Source organism: Ambystoma mexicanum, chromosome 4q (genome assembly GCF_040938575.1).
Source record: "Ambystoma mexicanum isolate Mex_15411 chromosome 4q, UKY_AmexF1_1, whole genome shotgun sequence".
Classification (NCBI taxonomy): domain Eukaryota; kingdom Metazoa; phylum Chordata; class Amphibia; order Caudata; family Ambystomatidae; genus Ambystoma; species Ambystoma mexicanum.
Window position 1 is genome coordinate 385,404,025 of NC_090928.1, and position 13,450 is coordinate 385,417,474.

At 44.8% G+C, this 13,450-nt stretch overlaps 1 protein-coding gene across 2 annotated transcripts in view; it reads right to left on the bottom strand.

Moving 5' to 3' along the window:
• The window catches only part of AKT3 (AKT serine/threonine kinase 3), a 2,870,184-nt gene that overhangs the window by 2,694,693 nt on the left and 162,041 nt on the right, over positions 1 to 13,450 (bottom strand). The gene's annotated exons all lie outside the window — the stretch shown is intronic.

Genomic DNA, 13,450 nt, shown 5'->3' on the forward strand with positions numbered 1-13,450 from the left:
ACGTAACCTGTGATGGGTGGACTGTGTGGCCGACAACTGCCCCTCGACCAGGGAGCCCGAAATGGTGACAAGCAGGAGAGTTTGTGAAGGAACTACATAGAAGTGAGACTTGAATAGTAAAGCAAGCTAGAAGACAGGTCAGGTGGACTTATTTTTTTTCCAAGGAACATTAAGCAAATGCAAGTTATACAAGCACTACAGTGCAATCTTGGCAAAGGGAATACTGAGAACTTAAAGAACTGACAAACGCAGTCTTGGGGAAGGGAACCTCAACACCACCCCTTGGGTGTGCTACATTGAACAACATTAAGAAAAGTAGCAACTGGAACTGTATTGGCCTTTGAAAGAGCTTTCGCTGAAAACAGCTGAAACTTTACTTGCAACACTATTCTGTGGGCCAAGAAGAACCTATGTTTATTTCTAGACGGAGGGCAGGTATAGGTTTTGACACGGACAGACTTGATTTGGACAGAGAGACTTCCCTTAGTTTGCTTTAGGAAGGGATCCAACACAGTTATAGGGCAAGTTAAGTGTTACATCAGCCTGATCCTTAATAAAGATTTGATATTGAATTTTACAACTGTTGTCTGCGTCATCTCTCACACCTACCTAACAAAGCTAACTAAAGTGCTTAGAAGTCGAAGGTGCAAGTCCCAAATCAGAATCAGTCCGCTGCTCAAAGCTACACTATTCTGGCCCTTCCAAGGATAGGAAAAGGACTCCCTTCTCCTGTTGTCTGGGTGTTCGCCAATTTCAGTTCAATGCGGCACACGTAGATATCTCTTTGCCACCACTCAATCTATGCAGTTCATCTGCTGGACTCTGCCAGTTTTTTGAGGATGGTTCTCCACTTAAGTTTGTCTTTCGCTCGTTCTCCTCTCATAGGATCTTTCGATAGTTTTCTATTTACTCACAACAGTCTTTACTGTCTTTCATATATTCCGTTTCCTATTGTTGAATACCAACTGTAAAGTTCCAATGCTCCTTCTCACCTCCTTTTAATGCTCCTCCTACAGTGGGACGAGTAGTACGTTCCAGTAACAATCACCACCTCGGTACTTCCCCAATTCTGTCTTTTCTGACAAGTAGAAAGGTTCCAATAATGGCCTCCTCTTCCGGGTAGTTTTACAAGTTGTAGTTGACTGGGTCGAGAAGGCTTGTTCCAGCAACCATTATTCTCACTTGTTACCTTTGAAGCTTGTGTACTGAGAAGAGTATGCATGTCCCAGTAATGCTCATCATTCTTACTCATTACCCCCCGGGTCTCCAGTTCTCCCCCTCTCCTCTGGACTGGGAATTCTTTCTGTTCGTCGGGATAGCCTCTCTTGCCGGTAACAGACCAGCTTGCTACACGGCTGCACCCTCCTTTGCTTCGTTCTTGGTCCACTTTGTTTCATGAACTGTGCTGAGACCACTGAAGCAAAGGGTACACCGCATCTCTCCTGCGGTCAAGCCACCACCCTCTCTCGTGGGACCAGGCTGTGTTTCGGTATGCACTCCTTTAGCATTCTCGTTCGCGCTCAGTTCACAATGCAGCGCGTTGGTAACCTGCTTTGGTTCTCTCCATTTCTCTGCATGCTCGGTTCCCACTTCAGACTGCAGTGTTGCTTCCCTAACACCAAAGCAGCACTTTAGGCTTCTCTTCAGGTCCTCAACTGATGGACGCTGTGCATTCAGGATCTCATCAGCTGAGCAGCCCCAGCAGATTTTAACTTTGTGATCCTCCTCTCACAGGCAGGTCCACGTTCTGCTTGGGCTTCTCTAAGCATTTACAAAAGTCATTCTTCTCTTTCACTTTTTTGGCTTGAAATATCTTCATCCCAGTTTTTCTTATAGATCTTAAAGGAGTACTTGGTTGACAATAACAAACTTGGGCTTTTCTTCGTGACTTTGTTCACAAGATATTGAAAAAGAGGGTATGATGATCTTGGGTTTAGGGAAATCGTCACTGGAACAGGAGTCCTCATCCCCAAGGGGGGGGGGGGGGGGGGGGGTCACAGGAATGGGGGGTCAGGGGTGGAAGAGTGTCTCCCAGTGAGGTGGCACAGCGGGCTCACCTGCCGAGCCTCAATGAAAGGCTCTCCCTTGGGGAGAAGTGACGAAATGAATCCTGCAATTCATGACAAGGTGTAATAGCTCTTTCAGGGGGAAGTCATAGTAGAAATTCAATGATGGTTGGACAGAAGGATATCAACTTTTGGAGTTAGGCTGGACCCAGAGACACGAATACGAGCCACTTCGGATGAGGAACCCAAACACGATTTGTGAAGATTTCTAAATAAATAGAGGCAAATGTTTAGTTGAGAAGCTGGACCGGCACAAAAAAGGATTCTACGGAGGGCTCTGAGCAGTTTACGATCAAGAACCTCTAAGAGGACAAGAGCCCAGAGTTGCACGTTAGTGGGACTTGAAAACATTGTCTGGTACATCAACCATTTTAGTTGAATAAGAGCAAAGCTTTTAGCAGAGCTCCTGCATTTTCCAAAGTCAGGGGATCTTTGTACAGGCAAACTATGGGGCTAGGGCCATTAAGTAGAGCAGTGAACTATAACTGATTACTGTAACCGGATGAAGGTCAGACAGAGGTGGGGAGAGAGCGACTTAGTCTGCATGCGATGAAAATATGACACTGGAGCCGTACAGAGCAGTGCCACAGCTAAATAAACAGTGGCCAATGTTTTTAAGCTGGAGAATGGATCCATAATTCACAAAGGAAAGTTTATATTTCTACTGGCATTATTGCTTCGTTTTCGCCTTCTACCCCTGCATGGTCTGCAATTCAACTGCTAACATTTTAATGTTGAAATTAAGCTCGACAGACCAAGGGAGGGTCATTAAATTGACATACGGTTTGCCACATGTTATTGGCAGAGTGGGGGGCTTTCAGATGGGGTAAGGACATCTCCTAAATGTTAACTACCCACTTCCAAGGTCTATAAAGTGACAAACACTGTGGTAAAATAAAATAATGTTTCGCAATACCAGCTGTTAGGCTGCTGCTGAAGTCCATATATTTGGCATTTGAGCTATAAAAAAGTCTGCAGTCCAGGTTTTCACACAGGTTTAGAGGCAGTGAACGGCTGCATGTGCAAATACTCAAGGTTCCTGGGTCTATGAAAAACCAGAGGGTGTTACACAACCTAGTCCCCAGGGATTCTGTACTTGGGTGGCCATGGAAAGTCAATCGCTTTTGGATCCCGACCCTGGGGGTGGACAAGTGAGGGAGGATCCCCTAGGTTGGGGGGGGGGGGTCCTCAGGAAGAAACACCCAATGGTGAGACATGGTATCTCGTTTTCCCACAACCATTGTAACCCCTAGCCCAGTTTATTTTATGGGAAACTACAGCTCCCATAATTCCGCCCCACTTTATCTAAACAGTACTGTAATGGGGCCAGGCACGTAACTAACAATGTAGGTGGCGCACACAAGCACACTTTGAGCGAGGCTGGGTACGAGAAGGAACAACGCTTCCGAGGCGGATGCGAACCAGGCTGTGGAAGCTGGAAGGCCAACGGGCTGATCAGCAGTTGAGAGGATTAAGAGAAAGCCAAGCAAAATGTCCATGCTTTCAGGAAGCCGTGAGCGTTTGAAGAGCAAAGCAGAGTGAGCGCAGGAAAGAAACCTTCAAGTTGCCAGAAAGCGGCCTGCGACCCTCCTGGGTGAACAGCAGAGTTGAGGAGCAGAGGCATTGGTAACGGCCTCGAGCTGTGGAAAAAGATGAAGGATCCAATTAACACGACTGGTGAGCTATCGAAGGAAACAAACATTTGGCTGATGTTAAAGGGAAAGTGACTAATCTGAAAGTTGAAGGTTGCGTGTGTGCCCATAAAACACGAATGAAGATGACAATTGTTGAAAGGAAACAAAGTAACAGAGTGGTCCTGAGAGGTGAAGTTGAACATTCGAAAGTCTAAGTGAAATGTTATGAACTTTTGAAAGGTATTACAGCAGAGATCAAAGGAAAGAAAGTAACGGCGATAAAGAAAGTTGAATAAGAGGAAAGTGAAATATGTTAACTGTGAAAATGCCAACAGAGCACAATTGGAAAAGGCCAAGAAGGCAAGCTAAGGAGAATATGAACTACAAGTACCAAGAGGCATTGGTGGTGCAAGAGAAGATTGCGAATTGAAGGATGAGGTCAAAGTGGTCATGCCTAGGCTATGTGAATTCCTTGCAGTTTAAACAGTGAAAAGATACTTTAGATAAAACGTGGAGAAAGGAACCCCCCCGAAGGAGAGACGGGCGCGAGCCCAGCAGAGAGAAGCCTGCACAGAACTGAGAAATTGAGAGAGTGAATGTGAACTGAATATTGATCGCAAGGTTGGCGAAGCCCTAAGAAGTGATTGAACTATTAGAAGATGGTAGCCTAAGATTGTACTCTTGAATTGTACCAGTAAGCAAAAGTGTACAAGACTGATAGGTGGATGGAACAATTCTATCCTTTTTTAAAGAGACCCTAGACACCCCTTGGGGTTGAACGTGGGGAAGTGAGTTGATAATTAAGCCATTCTGACATTTCTTTTTGAGACACTAATTTCTTTTTGTATTTCCTTAACACATTTGTCATTTTGAGGAGGACAAGATTAGGTTTTCTTGGTATAGGCCTTTTTATTTTTGACCAGACTGATTTGGACCAATTTGTTTAATGGTCGAGATTAGTCCCATTTTAGAATTAGGGCCAGTTATGAATTCTACCAACCCAATTAAAATATTCAATAAAGGGTTTTTTAAACTTGTATCCATTTTGTCCGTCTATTGCTTGATACCATGCCTTCCTCAAAGGTCATATGAGGAGAAAGGAAGAGATGATGGTCCGGGTCAGTGCTAGCAGAATTTTAAGCTCTTCTGAAATGAATCAGGATCTTATTTCTAGACAATGGAAGATTTCAGGTCCTGATGCAGTTACTAGCTTGAGATAACTAAGGCTTTAGCACGTGTCCCAATTCAGCACGTAATCATTGGTCAAGATGTACAGAATTCAGATTTAGTGCGCCCTTTGAATTTAAAAATGTTCTTTGGTAAAGGTCTGGAAGTGTGACGAATCAAAGGATACAGTGATGTTTCCCAAGGGGGTGGGGAGGGCCCTTCCTGTGAGGCTAGGGAGGTGAGTCCGCTAGACAACATTCCCCCTAGTTGTGGAAGTAAGCAGGTGGCAGACTGCAAGAGGGGAACCAGCGTGACCAGGCAAAGCAGTCGTATGAGTCCCAAGCTGCAGGAGAAGCATCGATGGGTGAGCAAAGCCACTGAGAGCTGTTGGGACACTAAGGGAGGCGCTGCACAAGAGAGCATGTGGCAGCATGAGGCCACCCAGGAACGCTGTATGCTCCGTCCAGTTAGAGTACCAAAACCGGGGGGGTGGGAGGGGAGGGGACACCGGGATGGCAGACGAACATGCAAAGCTAGAAATTAAAGATTTGAATGAAAGCAAGTACTTATCTGAATACCGATCCAAATGAAAATGAGAATACGCACTTTTGAATACTGATCTGGGTGAAAGCAAGTTTGCGAAACTGCCCAATACAAGGAACTGTATGATATGAGAAAACGAGCTTTGGCAAGAGCCAGGAGAATAAGTAAGTGCAACAAGTGCACTGTGGCAAACCAAGCCATGATAAAACAGGCCAGGATTCTGTGTGCTCCTGCAGATCCTTTCTGATCCTGAACGAATGCAGTGACCAGGATACAACCCTGGGTGTAATAATGGATGAGCATGCAGGCGAAGGAATGAGGAACGTATTGGTCCCATTTTAGCATTAATACATATTGCAGTCCGTGATATGTGAGCTAGAGAAAATATGAAGCGTTTCATCTACGAGAACAAAATGGCAGCCTGATCAGAACAAAGGAATTGGAAGAGCCATTCTGAGTACATTGAGAAGTAACAAGCGTGGTGTCACGAACAAGCTGTGATTAGTGCCCGTTTGGTTGGGAAGGCGTAATTGTACGGTGACGGAAGGCAGACCAGCTACGCTGCACTGAGACGGCGTGCGCCGAGCCCGAAGGGACTGGAGAATGGACCAGATGAGAAGGAGAGGGGGATGGGCACGGACAAGCAGGAGCGGCGTGCGTGAATTACAGTGTTTCAGGAGCTGTGGGCGGCTGTGGCTGAGGGAAATATCACTAAAGAGCGATAAAGGAAGCCCGGCAGCAACGCAGCTCTTCGGAGCCTAAAGGATACATTTGTTGCGAGGTTTGCGGCCGTAGTAACTTTGATGACGCTAAGGGATACAAGTTATATTGAGACATCAAGCGGGCCAGAAAACTGCGCGTGTGAGGTGCGTGAACCCAGATGGCACACTACCTCAGCGGAGATAAAATGATCTGAATGGATACTGGGTAGACAAAACAGTGCGCAGCACACTGTACTCAGTCGGAGCATCCCTAAAGGAAACACTGGGCATACCAAGGGAAACAGACCAGCCACGTACATTGCATGTAACATGCAAAGGCTCACAGAAGTATTAGATAACCATGGAAGCAAGAGGGATGTGTGAGGAAGAAACCACTGTGCGGAAGTCGTAGAGAAGAGAGGACCACGCATGTTGCTCTGAGTGACCCACGCAGATAGCAGTTACCAGCTTGAGTGACCCTAAGTGGTACTACGACCGACAAGAGCTGCAGTGACAATCTCGGACCGAGCTTAAACGTAGAAACATGAGCAGACAGCCCCGGGCGGTGGTCCCATGTACTAGGTTACAAGCACAAAGGGATTGAAGCCGCATAGCAAGCAGAGGAGGGGCCTGGAGTGTAACGGGCCACACGAAATAAAGAATAAAAAGTGGATGGTTCATACAGCTACTGAGATACAAACGCTTATTACAATACTGGCAACGGCATGGGACAGAATTCGTAAACTATTTATCCTGCAGGCGCGTAAACGGGATTGCAGTGAAATACGTGAAATACGTGCCGGAACCCCACATGAGAAGACTGCATAGATCCATCTGCCATTCTGTAAAGCGCAACAGTTGCAAGTGCACGAATACACAGCCCAGGCACCCGGAACCCGAATTGACTGACGAATGAAGTGCAGTGGAACTCTGCGCGCAGCGGGTGCTCAGTAAATATACAACACGACAGACAGGGAGCTGTGCATGAACATATGTTTGGGGTCGGAGCATTACTGATATGTGGTGGCATCTTACAACAGGTTCAATGAACCTGAATTAGGCTCCAACAGAGTGAATAGAGGGTCCAAGAAATGTGTTTGCTCGTATGGGGAGCAAACAGCGGATATCCGCACCCACGAAGGACAAAGTAATTGCATAACACCAGCAAGGAAGGTGCACTATTCGATAAGCCACGCTAGTTTCAAGCACCTCCGCAGGGCAAGTGCAACAGCAGCAGCGGAGCAGTACTCAGTTTGCACATCAAGGGGTCACCTTCCCCCGAGAGTCAAGTATTATTGTGACCAGACCGGAAAAGCAAATACTGTGGCAACTGTAAGAGGCGACAGGACAAGCCCGCGTGATAAGATAAGACCCACTACAGGTAGTGCTTCTGGGCGACGACTGAGCGAAGGAGAGACCCCGGAACTAAGGCAAACCCCAGATGAGGTCACCCACATGGAACAAGTACGCTGCCGGAGGCACTGCTCAACACTACACCAGATCAAACTGCACTGCAGTGCTCAGAACGGAAGGAAACACTGAGGTGAACATGGGCACAAAAATGGCCTCGAAGCCCAACAAGACCAAAGGGAAACAGTCATTGATAGACGCGTTTGCCAAACCAGCACAAACGAGTGATGACGCAAAGACAACAGGGCAAGATGTGCAAAAGGAGGATATCCCCGGGCGGAGTGAACAGCAGATTCTAGAGACCATAGCGGAGTTGAAGTCATCATTGGAAATCAAAATTGACACCATTAGTATTGACGTGAACTTCTTGCAACAAGAGGTTAGAGCATTAACAGAACACACATGAGTGCTGGAGAAAGAGGCGAAGGCACAAGCAGCTGCAGCACAAACTCGAAGGAGATTTCCACGCTAAAGTAGCAGGTGCGAAATCTGGAGAACAGAGCGCAGGAGGCGGAAGGTCATGCACGCGGAAATAATGTATGCATTGTGGGGCTCCCGGAAGGAAAGGAAGGCTCGAACCTGACAAATTTCATAGAAAGCATGTTGCTGCAAGAGATAAGTGCAGAGTCGCTCACCCAAGGGTTCACAGTTGAAAGAGCTCATAGGGCCATGGTAAGAAAACTGCCACCCGGGGCCCCACCTCGGCAGATCATAGCCAAGATATTAAACTATAAAGATAGGGAGAGAATCCTTGAACACTTTCGGAAAAGGTGGAACGATAAGCAGATCATCGGGCAGAGTTCAGTCTGCTGCAGAGATGGCTGGTGAGAGGAGCTGCAGCGACGTTGCACGGACACTGTGCTGTTTTGTTTTGTGGATTGCTGTGTCTTTAAGAAAAACTCCAACTGCCTTTAAAAACTCCTGGAAAGGGCAGAGTTCGGGCAGAGTTCAGTCTGCTGCAGTCCGCTGAAGGAAGCAGATCAGCAGGTAAGAGGAAATCATGGCGGACAATGGGCCGTTGACGCGCATGAAATCATAACAAGCCCAATCATCTCGTCTCAACAATGCTTGATAATACATTGCATGTGGACATTGACACGGAGATTGAGATGAGGATTGAGATGGGGAGGTTGAACGAAGCGTTGCCAGGCGATGTATGTGAGTAGAGGGGGAATGTGTCCTCAAATTTTATGCGCAAGGACCCCTTCCCGCCATCGCTACCAACAGCTGTATGTACAACATTAAAACAAACAACGGAAAACTCAGCGAAATCTAAACTGATATTGAACACTGAGGCCAAGTCAGTAAACTCAGATATAGGAGGGAATGCAAACTCCGACACGACAGAGCAAATTGAAACAGCATCCTCGGAAACTATATCAGGCCCGCCGCAACTTTTGGATGAAACAAAAAACACTGGAAGAGAGTGTACCTTATGCGGTGACAGGCGATGGTATATTAAAACCGGTTAGTGAAAACGAGCTCCATATGGAACCATCTAGTGTAGGAGTGGGCTCCAACCTTGGCATCACTACTACCCAAGTCGATGACTTAAACCAATCTGACAAAATTGCAGACAAACCCGGTTTACTATTTGTTGGCCCAGAGGTGATTGAAATAAACGTTAGGACATTCCAATCACCTTTTGATGTGACGGACACCGAGCTGCTCGAATTGAATGTGCCGTGTTTGCCCCTCGACACAAACTTACTTAAATTTACCTTCCCGCTATCAATCGAAAGGAAAGTATATGTTGCAAACATGTCCACGAACCAATTATCAGAGAGCGCTGGATCCAGAGAAAATGGTGTTACTAAATTCAATCTGGAAACAAATGCGCATAGTGGAAACACCAAAATGAAAAATCAACAGAGTGCTGACACAGAGATCGGCGACAAAACTACCAAACCTCCTGGCATCCCACAGCAAATGTATACAACCAACGGAGGTCACAAAGTGTCTGATCTAGATGGGCGGGAGGCAAGACTGACGGAAAGACTTCATGCCAATTTTGAAAAGATTAAGGCGAATCTATCAGAAAGTTTCAGCAAAGTTAAACATGACGATAGCAGGCATACAAATGCAGCCTCGAGACCAGAGACAATTCCAACACAAGAAATAAGAGCGGGAGTCTCTGTACAGGATAGCCAAACCGAACAAAAGATCGAAATCATTTCGAAAGAAGCCAGAGAAAGGCTCAGGAATCATGTGACACCTTTGGGGCACATGGAAATGAAGTTGGATTACTACTGGATAGAAAAGGAAAGCTACGATCGAAAAAGATGGAGGAGAGCAATCCCAGAGAAGAGGACGCCAAACTGTTCCACCCCATTGAATTTGGGCGCAAGGGCTGCGGCGGACAACAACAAACGCTACAAAACACCACACCTAGTGGAGACGGCGAACAGAGAACATTGAATGGTGAAAACAGACAAAGCCCTCTAGGAAATGCCTCGGACATCAAATCGAATCTGTCCACTGCAGTGGCGATTCAGATACACAACAATGTGTTGGCCGCCACCTCCTTGGCCTTAATCCCGTTTATAAAACTATATGAAAATCTAAACGAAGCTATTCAAAATAATGGAGCAATAATGGGTAATCTAAACAAAAAAATTGTCAAAATGGAAACTCAAATCTTAGCTGCCCTTCCACGGCTAGAAGCCGAGGGCAGTCAGTCTGAAGAACGGACTAGTGGGTTGTATGAACTAATTTTGATGGAAAAAAGAAAAAAACAAGTTAATGGAGACATTGCTATATTACTTAAATCAGAAGAAAGTGAATATCGACTTGCCACATATTACATTACCAAATATGGAACCCAGCAGATCAAATGCGGTAATACAATGCTGCATGGACAAAGAAAATAGCGGAACCTCCACTAAAACGAGAGTGGCCGTGCTCCAGCAGCCATCAGATACAAGTAGTAAAAAGATTGCTGGTACGTTTGGGAATAATATACCACGAAGAAATGACGAGGCAACGCAAAGTGAAATACAAACATCACCATAAAAAAGTAATGAGGAGTACCCTTAAAGGTCAAACACAAGACCAGAGACAGTAACATCGATGGAAAATGTAGTTGAAACTCAGTCTTGCTCTTCATTAAAAGCATTGTACAGGATATTTAGTGGTTCCACGAAAAAATCTGCCAAGCACGAAGATCATAACAAAACCCCAAGAAGTAACATTTGCACAAACAGAGAAAAAAAAAAAAAAAACAGAAAAAATGAAAAACATTTCGGGTGCAAAGACATACACATAGTGGAATATATTTCAGAAGAACGCGCAGATTGCATTCTATTACATATCAACTCACAGTCTGTAAGATCTTGTTACCCGCAAAGGAAGAACTATTATGCTTAATAGGCTTCGAGATCTCTGAACAGGAATGGTCCAGAAGTCAAACAGCAAGTGGGACAAACGACAACATTGGAACCAGAAGCACCATGCAACAGCGGCGAAAGGACATACGGAAGCAACTGAATGTTGAATCCTTACCACAGATGGTAAGCAGAAATACCAACCAAGAAACAAAGCAGCACTAGCTAGAGAAAATCGATCATGATGTACCAGTGTCATTCATTTCCTGGAACACCCGAGGCTTTACCCATTTATACAAAGACTTCCCAGTAGATCTGACTGATAATTTTGCAATAGGTTTACAAGAAACTTGGATGCGATCACCACTAGTAAAAGATGGCCATCGTATATTGATAAATCCTGCAGAAAAAAAATCCCTGAGGAAGACCGTTCTCAGGTCTAATAACAATTGTGAAATCAGGAACAAACTGGGAAATAATGGAGGAAAACAACCCAAATAGTCACATGCAAGAAACTTTGTTTCAATATTCCAGCGACACAAAACATAAAACACAAAACCTATTGATTAATGTGTACTGGAATCCAGTAAAGATTTCTGCTGGGGCATTTATATCTTCTATGACGAGGATAATTGACAAAAATCAAAAGGACCTGTCAGGACTTAACGATCATTGTATGTGGTGATCTGAATAACTCCTGGTTCGATCAAAATAACGAGTTAATAAAAGATCAATCCACAGATGAAGGCCGTCCATGTTCGAGAAGACTGCGATGGAACAAGGAAATGGTAGCACGCGACTAATATGGTAAACGGAAATGCAACTGGCGATACCCCACCAAATTACACTCAGCACAACATGGGGCACTATAAGATCTTAGATTACATCTGGTCGTCAAGGAATGTGCTGACCAAAATCATCAAACTGGGCATTGTGCCAACTAAAAATAGCGATCACAACATATTAGTAATGACGTGGCCGCTAATGTGTAAAGTAACATCTGATAACAATAGTCAAACTCTGGAATTAAATTATAGGAGAAATAGGCTGAGGTTAAAAGCAAAACAAACATCAAAATTGACCTCAGAGCTGGAGAAGTTAATAAAGAACTTAGTGACCCGATTCATTATCCTGCTCTGTTACCAAGTTTAAGCTTTGGAAATATATTGAAATGTAGAAATGACACTGACCATAGACACACTTGGAGCCAGAGGGTAAAGAATGAAAAGAACCAACTAAAGAAAGACATACAGGAGATAAAATCTGGAGATTCTGACGCCGTCAATCAAATAAAGAGAAGGCGCAGATACAGAAATTGGCAGAAAGCCTTCGCCTTCCAGAGGTATCAAGAGTAGGGAGAGGAGATGTTAGCCTTAATTAAAACGAACAATACGAGAGATTTGGAACATCTTAAATAGAGGGAGCATACATCAACTGGCTTCATTGGCAAATAGAGTAGCTCAGGGTGAATGGAAAAAGCACTTTCAGAAGGTGTTTACAATGACTGCAGGACCAATGCTGAATGAAATAGTACAAAACAAACTTAGCTAGGATACAACGGAGTCAGCGGTAGACATCTGCAAGGCCTTCGAGAAGCTTAAGAACTCAAGAACAGCAGGGCCAGGCGGCATCTCGAACGTGATGATGAAAGAAAACAAACGGGTGGGCCACATTCATGGAAAAACTGTTCTTATTGATTGCAGAAGTAAAGAAAATCCCAGCGTCATGGAACGAGGCGATAATGGTACCAATTTTTAAAAAGGGCAGTCGGGTTGAACCTGCCAACTATTGCCCTTTTGGATACTATCGGAAAGGTGTTCGCATCATTCCTGCAAAAAAAGCTGTCAGCTTGGGCATTGAAAAACGAAATAGGTGATAGAAGGCAAACAGGGTTTACTAAAGGTGTTGGCACAGAGATCAATCTGACACTAGCAAACTTATTAAAACTAGAAGCTCTAAAGAAAAAAGACAACTTATTTATGGCCTTCATTGATATGCAGCAAGCATTCGACACCATAAACCGAGAAAAGTTGTGGCAGAAACTAGAAAAATGGAAATGCCCAAGAACTCTGCTGCTTCCAATGAAGGCACTTTACTCAAAAACCTCCATTACAGTAAGGCTGAACGAAAAAGCTGATTTATCCGAAGCCATCGACACAAACAGAGGAGTAAAACAGGGATGTCCCCTGGCAGAGACCCTCTTTAAATTATACATTGCAGACGTTCCAACTGCACTAACAAACGTAAACTGCTTCCCTCCAAAAGTGAACGGTAAACACATAAGCTATGCAATATATGCGGATGACATAGTAATGGTCGACTCAACTCAAATAGGGCTTGAGCGGCTTCTGACAAAACTAGAATCATACATGGAAAAAAATGACTTGCGGATAAACGTAAAAATACGAAAATAATGAAGTTTGGCCCCTTTAAAGGCAAGAGAAACAACAACTTCAAGTGGAGACTATACAATGAAAAGATCGAGGAAGTCACTGAAATTAGATACTTGGGGATATTGGTGAACATTTGAATACGTGAATGGAGCTGGATGAAAGACCTGCGCCAACAAACCCGTACCCTGGCTTTGCAAGGAGCCAGAATACACA